Source organism: Ranitomeya imitator, chromosome 5 (assembly GCF_032444005.1).
Source record: "Ranitomeya imitator isolate aRanImi1 chromosome 5, aRanImi1.pri, whole genome shotgun sequence".
NCBI classification, from domain to species: domain Eukaryota; kingdom Metazoa; phylum Chordata; class Amphibia; order Anura; family Dendrobatidae; genus Ranitomeya; species Ranitomeya imitator.
This window is the reverse complement of record NC_091286.1, coordinates 201,991,447-202,004,262: the sequence shown is the minus strand read 5'-3', so window position 1 is coordinate 202,004,262 and position 12,816 is coordinate 201,991,447.

Here is a 12,816-nt window from a genome sequence, read left to right as displayed (position 1 = left end):
TCAATCAGCTCAACAATAAAGATGCTGTTCAAACACTGCTTCATGGTGGTTGTAGATTTAAAGGATGCATACTATCATGTTCCTATCCACGAAAACTTCCAGAGGTTCCTAAGAGTTCCGGAGTCTATGGGAGGCATTGTTCGCCATTTTCAATTTAGAGCTCTTCCCTTCGGCCTTTCAGCAGCACCTAGGGTGTTTACTAAAGTAGTCGCTGAGGTCATGGCGCACTTACGAGAATTCGATATCCTCATTATCCCTTATCTGGATGATTTCCTGATAGTTGGAAACTCAGCAGACCATTGCCTTGCTCAAGTAAAAACAGCTATGACTAAACTAGAACATCTGGGCTGGATCATAAATTATGAAAAATCCCGATTACAGCCCTTAAAGATCCAGAGATTCCTAGGGCTGTTGTTAAATTCCGAGACCCAACAATGCTTTCTTCCACCTGATAAATTACTCCATATTCAACAGCAAGTGCTAAAAGCAATTAATAAACCATCCATGACCCTTAGACAGGCTATGTCACTATTAGGTTCCCTAACTTCGTGTATTCCTGCCGTCCGTTGGGCCCAGTTCCATATCAGGCCTTTACAATTTGAGGTACTGGATAATGATAGAGTCTTACAAAGTTCCTTACAGGGTCAAGTGACATTAAGTCCAGCGGTTCTTACATCTCTTAGATGGTGGCTAGACGAAGACAAGCTGTCAGCAGGAGTTCCCTGGGTGACACACGTGACTCGTGTAATAACAACAGACGCCAGCCCCACGGGGTGGAGGGCACACATGGGTGACGTTATAGTTCAGGGTCTATGGGACCCCCAAACATCAGCCTCTTCTAATCAGAGAGAGTTAATGGCAAATGAACTTTCGGTTAAGAAACTCCTCGTGTATCTACAGGGTCACCATGTCAAGGTCCTCTCCGACAACCAGGTGTCAGTGGCCTACGTGAATCACCAGGGTGGAACACGCTCCGAGTCCCTGATGGAAGTAGCGAACCGCCTGCTCCAGACAGCAGAAAGTCATTTTCTATCTTTGACTGCACTGCATATAAAAGGGAAAGAAAATATAAGAGCAGACTTTCTAAGCCGAAACACCTTAAAACAAGGGGAATGGTCTCTGAACGGAGGTATCTTCAACCAGATAGTCCGCATGTGGGGTCATCCAGAGGTGGATTTATTTGCCACCAGGGACAACAGAAAAACATAAAAGTTCTGTTCCTTAAATCCCAGGGAGAATCCGTTGGCAGTGGATGCCTTTCTGATCAGATGGGATTTTCGATTGGCTTATGTGTTCCCTCCGCTGGGCCTGTTGCCTCTTGTGGTCAGGAAAATAAGGGAGGATCAAGCGAGAGTCATACTGATCGCCCCATTCTGGCCCAGGAGGGCTTGGTTTTCCTGGCTCAGGACCATGTCAGTAGAAGAGACCTGGGTACTTCCGGACATTCCGGATTTACTTCATCAAGGTCCGATCAACCATCCACAAGTGAAGGGACTCCATTTGACGGCATGGTGTTTGAGAGGTCATTGTTAAAAAATAGAGGGTTTTCCCCAAATCTAATTGATACCCTTATGAAGAGTAGGAAACACATAACAACTAAGATCTACTCTAGAACTTGGAGGAAGTTTCTGGCCTCTTTAAATTTTAATATTGAAGAGGGAATACCAATCAACCAGATTCTAGAATTCCTGCAGAAAGGGCTAGAGCTAAATCTATCCACAAGTACGCTAAAAGTACAAGTCTCAGCCCTAGGGGCCCTATTTTCTTGTAACATTGCTAGTAACTATTGGGTATCAAGGTTTATCAAAGCATCTAGTAGATCCAGACCTATACACAGGAATAGGTCAATGCCTTGGGATCTCAATCTAGTCCTTTCAGCCTTGACTAAGGAACCGTTTGAGCCCTTACATTCAGCCTCACTTAAATTATTATCCCTCAAAACAGCGTTTTTGGTGGCAATAGGGTAGGGGACATACAGGCTCTTTCTAGACTTTCCCCTTATACAGAGTTTCTACAGGACAGAGTAGTCCTCAGACCAGACCCGGCCTATTTACCAAAGGTAGCCTCAGATTTTCACAGATCTCAGGAGATCGTGTTACCGTCATTTCTCCCTAATCCTTCTAATCCTAAGGAGGAGCTACTCCATACATTGGATGTTAGGAGATGTCTGTTAAAATATATCTCAGTCACTGATGCTTGGAAGAGAGAGGATGCGATGTTTCTATCCTTCCAAGGTCCCAGGAAAGGGCTTGGAGTGTCAAAGTATACGTTAGCAAAGTGGATCAGGGAGGCTATCTCTCTGGCTTATACTACAGGTGGAGGTCCAGCTCCGCAGAATCTGAGGGCACATTCCACCTGGGCCATGGCTACATCCTGGGCAGAAAGATCTGGAGTTTCGATCGACCAGATATGTAAGGCAGCCACGTGGTCGTCCCCTTCCTCCTTTTTCAAGTACTATAAGTTGGACTTGGGGTTCTCTTCTGATCTCACCTTCGGGTTAAGGGTGCTACAGGCTATAGTCCCTTCCTAAGGTAGTTTACATCTCTGTAATTCTCTCGTAGTGCTGTCATGGGAGTCCGAATAAAGCATTAAGCTACTTACTGGTAGCGGCATTTTTCGGAGGCCCATGACAACACCCTTAGTTCCCTCCCTATTCACGTGGGGGTTGCACTTCCTATAGTGTATATAATGAGATAGATAGATCTCACGTGTGGTTTCTAGTTCGATATGATAGATTGTTTTTGTATATAAACTGTATATAATGTATATTTGTGTGCCACTAACCGCGGTAGTCCTCTCAGGCTCTGAAATACAACTGATGCATGGGGAGAGGTGCCGCCCTTTTGTATCTGTAGGTTTCCTGTTCCTGAAGGGCGGATCCCCTCTCTCGTAGTGCTGTCATGGGCCTCCGAAAAATGCCGCTACCAGTAAGTAGCTTAATGCTTTCAGTTAGGTCAGAGTAGGTTCTACGAGTTTGGAAACATCCCGGGAAGAATGTTAGCTACAGCCCTTAATGCTAAAACAGATATTCCCTGTATTAAGAATACTCAAGATAAATTGGTTCTTACCACACCTGAAATTGCAGCTGTCTTCCATTCATATTATTCAAAGCTACTGTATATAACTTGCCTACATCTGCCCTACACACAGGAAATTATATTAATACCTCAACTCTCTCCAAAAGATTGGAGAATGAAACAGTAAAATTCCTGGAAAAACCTTTTTCACATCAAGAACTAGAAGCCTCTGTTCGAGATCTCCCTAGCAATAAAAGTCCAGGGCCTGAGGATTTCACAGCAGAATTCTATCAAGTATTTTTTGAACAATTGTCTTCGTTAATATTACAATCGTTTAATTCCATATCAGAGTCTACTTTCTTTCCTCCCCATTCCATAATGGCACATGTTGCAGTCATTCCCAAACTAGGGAAAGACCCCAACTCATGTAGTAGCTATAGGCCTATATCTTTATTACCATATTTTTTGTACTATAAGATGCACTTTTTCCCAAAAAATTTTTTGGGGAAAATGGGGGTGCATCTTATAGTCGGAATATACTTACAAATAACGTGGCGGCGGTCCCGGTCCGACGCTGCAGCCTCCCTTCCCAGGCTGGTGCTGCTCTCTGTTGCGGCGGTGGCCTGTTGGGCTGCGGTGGAGGTGCTTTGTGGGATGGGGCAGCAGTGGTCTGTGGGGCGGCGGGGCTCCGCCGGCATTTTGTGAATGCTCGGAGGCCCGCGCAGATCCATTCCTGCCATGCGATGGCCTCCAAGAAAATCTGAATCTGAGCATGCCACCGCATCGCAGGCCACCGCATCGCAGGAATGGATCTGCGCTGGCCTCTGGGAATTCACGAAATGCCGGCGGAGCCCTGCCGCCCCACAGACCACTGCCGCCCCACAGACAACCGCCGCCCTCATCCCACAAAGCACCACCACCACCGCAGCCCCACAGGTCACCGCCGCCCCACAGACCGCCGCCGCCCCCATCCCACAAAGCACCACAGGCCACCGCAGCCCCACAGAGCACCGCTGCCCCACAGAACACCCCAGCCCCAGAGGCCACCGCAGCCCCACAGAGCACCCCAGCCCCACAGAGCACCTGTCACAAAATGCCGGCGGAGCCCCGCCACACCACAGAGCAGCACCACTGTACCAGCCTGGGATGAGATTTCCCAGAGGACACTGCACCAGCCTGGACCACAGAACAATCCCTATGACCACTCCTCCACCTGTGCCGAATCCCCTCCCCGGTAAGCTGAATTCGGGCTGTAAGACGGATCCCCATTTGATACGTTTTTTTATTCCCTAATTTCCTTTTGAAAATTTGGGGTGCGTCTTATGGTACGAAAAATGAGGTAAATGTAAATTTAAAATTATATGCCAAGCTTTTGGCCAATAGACTTAAATCCCCCCTCCCTGACTTAATACACCCAGTTTATCTAACTGATCCACATATCTCGCTTCCTTTCCTGATGTCTGAGCTGGCACGTTTTAGTAGTTGGTCCAATTTTAAGATCAATCTCGATAATTCTGAAGCCATGAATATTCCCTACCCCTGCAAATGGTGAATGATCTTAAATCTAAATTTTCATTTAAATGTCCCTCAAATAGTCATATTAACTACTTGGGCACCTTTATTTTGGCGGATTTATCAGAATTGTTTGACTTGAACTTTGGTCGATTTTTGTCCACATTGGAAAGGGATCTTAATTCCTGGAACCGTGGAGAGTTCTCCTGGTTTGGCCGGGTTAACATCCTCAAAATGACTGAGGACTAACAGGAAAAAGCCGAACATGTGGTCAGAAAAGGACAGGAACAATCATAAAAGTAAAATGCCATTATTATTACAACGCTTGGTAAGTGGTAACACCATACACACAGAAGAGTAAAGTAAATTATAACTGTAAATGTTAAAAAGTCATGAACGACCCATATTAACCACCAGGTGAAAAGTATATCACACGAAATATAAATATGCTATACAATATAAATTCAAAAAAGCATATCTTACAACTGCTACAAAATACACAGTCCCATATAGTAAACAAGTAGATAAGGATCAATATTATAAGGCTGGGAGTGTCACTCTGTCCGAAGCCTTTATAGACTGCGCAAGCGCCGGCGCAGTTTGGACCCCACAGAGTGACGCTCCCAGGAGATCGCGGTATGCGTAAGCACTGAACGCACACCGCGATCTCCAACGGATAGCAGGGACGTGCCAGGAGGGTGAGTATGAGCTATTTTCACCTGTCCCGTTCAAGCGCTGCCCGCCGCTCTGTCCTCCGGGTCCTCTTCCTGTGACGTTCACAGTTCAGAGGGCGCGATGACGCGCTTAATGCGCGCCGCCCTCTGACTGACTGAACAGTCACAGCTAGAGGACCCGGAACACGGAGCGGCACGCAGCGCTGAATCAGGGCCAGGTGAATATAGCAAGTGTCGGGAGCCTGAGCTAGCGGCGACTCCGGCACCTGACCCCCACAGCGCGCCGGTGTCCCCGCCTGCTCAGGCCCCCCAGCACTCGGCGCCCAGCGACAATAGGTGAGTATGGTATTTTTTTTTTTATATATCGCAGCAGCATACGGGGCATATAATACCATGTTGCATCTTATGGGGCCATCAACCATAATGGAGCAGTGTACGGGGGCATATACTATGGAGCATCTTATGGGGGCCATAAACCTTTATGGAGCAGTGTACGGTTCATATAATATGGAGCATCTTATGGGGGCCATAAACCTTTATAGAGCAGCGTATGGGGCATATGGATGGGAGCAGCAAATTACAGAACGGTGGCGCAGGATGGCAGCAGCACATGACAGAACGGGGGCGCAGGATGGGAGCAGCACATGACAGAATGGGGGCGGAGGATGGCAGCAGCACATGACAGAACGGGGGTGCAGGATGGAAGCAGCACATGACAGAACGGGGGTGCAGGATGGTAGCAGCACATGACAGAACGGGGGTGCAGGATGGAAGCAGCACATGACAGAACGGGGGCGCAGGATGGGAGCAGCACATGACAGAACGGGGGCGCAGGATGGGAGCAGCACATGACAGAACGGGGGTGCAGGATGGGAGCAGCACATGACAGAAAGGGGGCGCAGGATGGCAGCAGCACATGACAGAACGGGGGTGCAGGATGGAAGCAGCACATGACAGAACGGGGACGCAGGATGGGAGCAGCAAATGACAGAATGGAGGCGCAGGATGGATGCAGCACATGACAGAATGGAGGCGCAGGATGGGAGCAGCACATGACAGAATGGAGGCGCAGGATGGGTGCAGCACATGACAGAATGGAGGCGCAGGATGGGTGCAGCACATGACAGGATGGGGGCGCAGGATGGGTGCAGCACATGTCAGAATGGAGGCGCAGGATGGGTGCAGCACATGTCAGAATGGAGGCGCAGGATGGGAGCAGCACATGCCAGAATGGGGGCGCAGGATGGGAGCAGCACATGTCAGAATGGGGGCGCAGGATGGGAGCAGCACATGACAGGATGGGGACGCAGGATGGAGCAGCACATGACAGGATGGGGACGCAGGATGGAGCAGCACATGACAGGATGGGGGCGCAGGATGGAGCAGCACATACCAGGATGGAGACCATATACCAATATAAATGCTCGCCACCCGGGCGTAGAACGGGTTCAATAGCTAGTACCATATATCAGGGCCAGATGCAGCTTAATACAAACAATGAAGTAGCATTACTGGTTTCAGAGAATATAGAATCTGGAACAGGCCTTAAAGGGAAGGTGCCATTAAAAAAAAAAAAATTCCAGCAAGTGAAAAAATGTAAAGAATTATAGTTTAACTTTTCTTAAAAAATATAATTTGTTTATAATTTAGTAAAATATGAATAATAATTTTAAAAGGTTTGGCATTTCCACTTTTAAACACTAGGGGGAGCAGCTAATGAAATTTGACAAAAACCTAGAGTACAACTAGCTCACATTATTGCACTGCAGTAATTATGAGCGGAGTCTGCTGACATGGGTATGATCTCTCCTCTCCTGGGTGTTTGCTAAAGGATAAGAGACGATATTCTGGAACACAGTGAGAAGCCATTTTGTTGGTGACTGCAAAGTTTTACTGACAAGTAGACAGCCACAGAGGATGGCAGGCAGCAAGGATTCTGGGAGATAAATGGTGGAGGGAGCAGGGTGACAGCAGCACAGAGTATACACCAAGTAAACAATGAAGGACAGCATCCAATCCAGGTGAAATGTTTAAAAAAGGATTTCTTTATTTGCCAAAGTGCAACGTTTCAACCCACAAGGGTCTTTTTCAAGCATGCTTGAAAAAGACCTTTGTGGGTTGAAACGTTGCCTTTGGCAAATAAAGAAATCCTTTTTTGAACATTTCACCTGGATTGGATGCTGTCCTTCATTGTTTACTTGCTATGTAAACTTTCCATGGGGGTCCAGTGGAACTAGGATGTGCATCCACATGTCTAATGTGCTGTTGGCCATTTGCTATTTAGCAGCACAGAGTATTTCAGGAGAGCAATATGCTGGTGTATGGAGGCACCATGTTCGGTGCGCGGAGCAGCCAGGGATTGTACATAGAGCGCTGTCTTTTATACACATGGATGGACCGTCTGCTCCACAGAAATCCAGGAAACATTTCTGCGGATTGATGGCCTGTTCTGATCTAGACATTGCATGCAGACCCCATTCCCCTCCTCAGATCCTGTCTTCTCCATCCTGTCCTGGCGATGTGTGAAAGCGAGGCGACAGGCGCAGTCTGGGGTGACGCTGGGGGGAAATGTAGCCATACAGTAACGATAAAAATGAGACCCTTATATTCAGCTGCCTCACCAGCCTTCCCCTGACTGCACCTAACTGGAGGTCATGCTGCCCCCTCTATTACCTCCGGGTACCGTGTTGCATAGTCCATCACCACTAAGATGTATTGGTGCCCTCTGGCGAACTTAACTAGGGGTGCTACAAGGCAATCCGGTCAAATGTGACATCTATAATGGGCAACGGCACTAGGGGAGTTTGGAAGTTGTATACGGTAGCAATAAGTTGACAAGTAGTGCAGGACCGGCAGTAGTTAACAATCTCTCTGTGGCACACAGGCCAGTAGAACCTCTGAAGGACCCATTCTTGAGTTTTCTCTACTCCCAGATGCCCAACCAAGGCATGAGAATGGGCCAGGTCTAGTACCCTATGCCTATAGGGACCCGGTACTAACAACTGCTCTACCACTTCCTCTCTAAATTTAGTGACCCGATATAGCAACTCTTAATTTAAAATGTGGGAACCTGGTGTCATCCCCGGCTTTTGAACAACCCCATTTATCACAGATACATTGTCATCTACCCCTTTTAGAGTGAGGTCCTGCATTTGAGCAGTCCCAAAATATCCCCCATAAACCCTCAGTTTAGGAATCTTAGCCTCACTGGTAACCCTCTCATCCTCGTCACCAGCCAGGACACACAAGGCGAACTCATCCCACTGCGATGGGGTTTCGTCATGATTGAACTGGCTCCTGTCTGAGTCACTTGGTATCCCAGCCTTCCGCCATAAGTCCCAGAACAGGCTAAAGTCCTGCCCTATTATCACCGGGTGTAGCAAGTCCTTAACCACCTCGATCTCATGGGTCTCAGCCCCACAGTTGTTTATATAAACACTCTGGCAATGGGGTAGTCTTTGGCATCCCCGTGAATACAGAAGATGCCCACGTGTTTTCCGGGGATCAACTGGTGGGGGAGTGTGGCCAAACTCCCGGAGTCCAAGAGTCTTGACACTAGTACCCCATTTATAGCTACGGAACATGCCTGTGGACCCTCACCGGGCTGATAGTCCACACTGCAGGAGGGGTAGGCATAGTATGAACAGCGCCTCCACATGATACAGTCCATCTGATAGTAGGGAATAAGACACGGACGGCTAAATGACCGGGACCGTGATATCTCCATCAGAGAAAGTCCTTACCCCTGGCCTTTGGTAACACCTCAGCGACCCCTTGGGATCTCGGACTTTCCCCAGTGGTGGCTCTACTACCCCTCTTTTTGGTTTCGGACTTCCTTTGGGTACACCAGTATGGGGATGCAACACCACCCGGCTTCCTTAGGGACCTCTCCACCACCTGGTACCTTTCTACTAGGCCAATCAGGTCATCCACATTTTGAGAATCCCCTTGGGCAACCCAGGTGAGCATCGGACTGGGAAGGCAGTGGAAAAATCTGTCTATTACGACTCTCTACGATCTATTAATATCAACTCACAGCTGTCTGCATTGCCTTTGCTGGTTATCAAAAATGGGGGGACCCCCACGCCATTTTTCTAGTCTCCCCCATTTTTTTCTAACCAGCAAAGCAGATAGCTGTGAGCGGATATTAATAGGCTGGGAAAGTCCGTAGTTATCTGGCCCTTCCGAGCTTGATAACATAAGCCTGCACCTGTCTGCCTTAACTTAGCTGGTTATTAAAAATAATAAATTAATTAAGGCTAAATACCCTTTAGTGCCACATGGAAGGCACTAAGGGCGCTAGTTTGTTTTATGTAGGGGGTTTGTGACATTAAATTTCTACATGACATCTATCTATTTATTTCTGATGGTTTGGGCTGGTATATTTACTGTACTTGAGATGTGTGCATAAAAATTGGTCGCCCAAGATTATGACCGAAGGGAGGTCGATCCTGCCATAGGGGGTCTTTCAACCGTCTTTTAACCATTAAAGGGAACCTGTAACCCCGAAAATCGCGGGTGAGGTAATCCCACCGGCATCAGGGGCTTATCTGCAGCATTCTGTAATGCTGTAGATAAGCCCCCGATGTTACCTGAAAAAGGAGAAAAAGACGTTAGATTATACTCACCCAGGGGCGGTCCCGCTGCTGGTCTGGTCGGATGGGCGTCTCCGGTCCGCTCCGGCGCCTCCTATCTTCATTCCATGACGTCCTCTTCTGATCTTCAGCCACGGCTCCGGCGCAGGCGTACTTTGCTCTGCCCTGTTGAGGGCAGACAAAGTACTGCAGTGCGCAGGCGCCGGGCCTCTGACCTTTCCAGCGCCTGCGCACTGCAGTACTATCCTCTGCCCTCAAGAGGGCAGAGCAAAGTACGCTTGCGCCGGAGCCGTGGCTGAAGATCAGAAGAGGACGTCATGGAAAGAAGATAGGAGGCGCCGCAGCGGACGGGAGACACCCATCCGACCTGACCAGCAGCGGGACCGCCCCTGGGTGAGTATAATCTAACCTCTTTTTCTCCTTTTTCAGGTAACATCGGGGGCTTATCTACAGCATTACAGAATGCTGTAGATAAGCCCCTGATGCCGGTGGGATTACCTCACCCGCGATTTTCGGGGTGACAGGTTCCCTTTAAGATACCTCTATTGCGATTCACAGTGATGTTTAAGGGCCCAAATCGGCTCCAAAACCAGCTGGTGTTGATACCACAGGGTGTCAGCTATTATGTACAACTATCACTGGTGGGAATTTCGGCTGCGGGGCGCCGCTATTCAGTGCTAGCAAAAAATGTCGCTGAGGAGTAAGACCTCTTAATGGCCGTTAAAAGACATATTGGCGGTCGTTAAAGGGTTAAGTGGTGACGGCTTTATTGTCGGGTTAGTACGATTACAGTGATAGCAGATTTTTATATATTTGTTTTATATTTTGCTACTTTCGCACATAACTGTGATATGGCGTTTGCAATCTATTCCAGTGAAAATGGTGCGGAGCTTTGTTCTTACGGTGTGTTTGTATGGTAAAATGGAGGTCAAAAAAAAAAAATCACAATTCTAATGTGTTACGTTTTTTACAGCACTTACTGTACAGGTGAATTCATTTTATCTTTGGTTGGACCGGATTTTTAAAGATACAGCGATACGAAATGTTTTTTTTTTTTTTTTTTTTATCTTAGTTTTCTTAGGCTACTTGACCTGCGATCAATTTGATTGCATGCGCTTATATACTGGAACACCGGAGTATGGCAGCACCTAGTGTGAATAGTGATCTACACCAAAGCTCAGTCTGATTACTGTCCTTACAGAATGCATGGAGCAACATTGGTGAAGAAACACTACATCAGCCATTTGTGAGCAGACCTACAACAGCGAGCATTGGTAGCGCTGTGGTAGAAATCTCGTTTGTCGCGCGGAAGGCCCTGGGTTCAATTCCCGACCAATGCAGAGCGTGTTTTTTTTTTGTTTGTTTTTTTTTTTACTTATTTCATTTCAGTGTCTCTTTGCAGCAATCTCACACGTTACCTTTTCTTATTCCTAGCTATTATTAGTGACCGGACGTGCAGTGCCGGTATAATACAACGGTAGGGCAGGTGGCGTCCGTCTCTATGGACTGCACGGTGAGGGACATGGGGCTGATGGCTGGGGAGGGCGGAAGTGACGCAGGTGCTCGGTTTGAATGTGTGAGGAGGAGATATGGAGATGAGAAGGCGGCCGGGAAAAGTGTAGTCCGGCAAGTTTCACTGCAGTCCTGGTGAAAGGAAGCGGAGCTGATCCAGGTGATGTACAGTACAGAACAAAAGTTTGGACACACCTTCTTATTTAAAGATTTTTCTGTATTTTCATGACTATGAAAATTGTACATTCACACTGAAGGCATCAAAACTATGAATTAACACATGTGGAATTATATACTTAACAAAAAAGTGTGAAACAACTGAAATTATGTCTTGTATTCTAGGTTCTTCAAAGTAGCCACCTTTTGCTTTGATGACTGCTTTGCACACTCTTGGCATTCTCTTCAAGAGGTAGTCACCGGAAATGGTTTTCACTTCACAGGTGTCCCCTGTCAGGTTTAATAAGTGGGATTTCTTGCCTTATAAATGGGGTTGGGACCATCAGGTGTGTTGAGCAGAAGTCTGGTGGATACACAGCTGATAGTCCTACTGAATAGACTGTTCGCTGCTTTTTTCTTGCCATAATACAAATTCTAAGTAAAGAAAAATGAGTGGCCATCATTACTTTAAGAAATGAAGGTCAGTCAGTCCGAAAAATTGGGCAAACTTTGAAAGTGTCCCCAAGTGCAATTGCAAAAACCATCAAGCGCTACTGGCTCAAATAGTAGCAGCTCAGATTAGAGACCAGGTCAATGCCACACAGAGTTCTAGCAGCAGGCACATCTCTACAACAACTGTTAAGAGGAGACATTGTGCAGCAAGCCTTCATGGTAAAATAGCTGCTAGGAAACCACTGCTAAGGACAGGCAACAAGCAGAAGAGACTTGTTTGGGCTAAAGAACACAAGGAATGGACATTGGACCAGTGGAAATCTGTGCTTCGGCCTGATGAGTCCAAATTTGAGATCTTTGGTTCCAACCACCGTGTCTTTGTGCGACACCGAAAAGGTGATCGGATGGACTCTACGTGCCTGGTTCCCACCGTGAAGCATGGAGGAGGAGGTGTGATGGTGTGGAGGTGCTTTGCTGATGACACTGTTGGGGATTTATTCAAAATTGAAGGCATACTGAACCAGCATGGCTACCACAGCATCTTGCAGCGGCATGCTATTCCATCCGGTTTGCGTTTAGTTGGACCATCATTTATTTTTAACAGGACGATGACCCCAAACACACCTCCAGGCTGTGTAAGAGCTATTTGACCAAGTAGGAGAGTGATGGGGTGCTACGCCAGATGACCTGGCCTCCACAGTCACCAGACCTGAACCCAATTGTGATGGTTTAGGGTGAGCTGGACTGCAGAGTGAAGGTAAAAAGGCCAACAAGTGCTAAGCATCTCTGGGAACTCCTTCAAGATTGTTGGAAGACCATTCCCGGTGACTACCTCTTGAAGCTCATCAAGAGAATGCCAAGAGTGTGCAAAGCAGTCATCAAAGCAAAAGGTGGCTA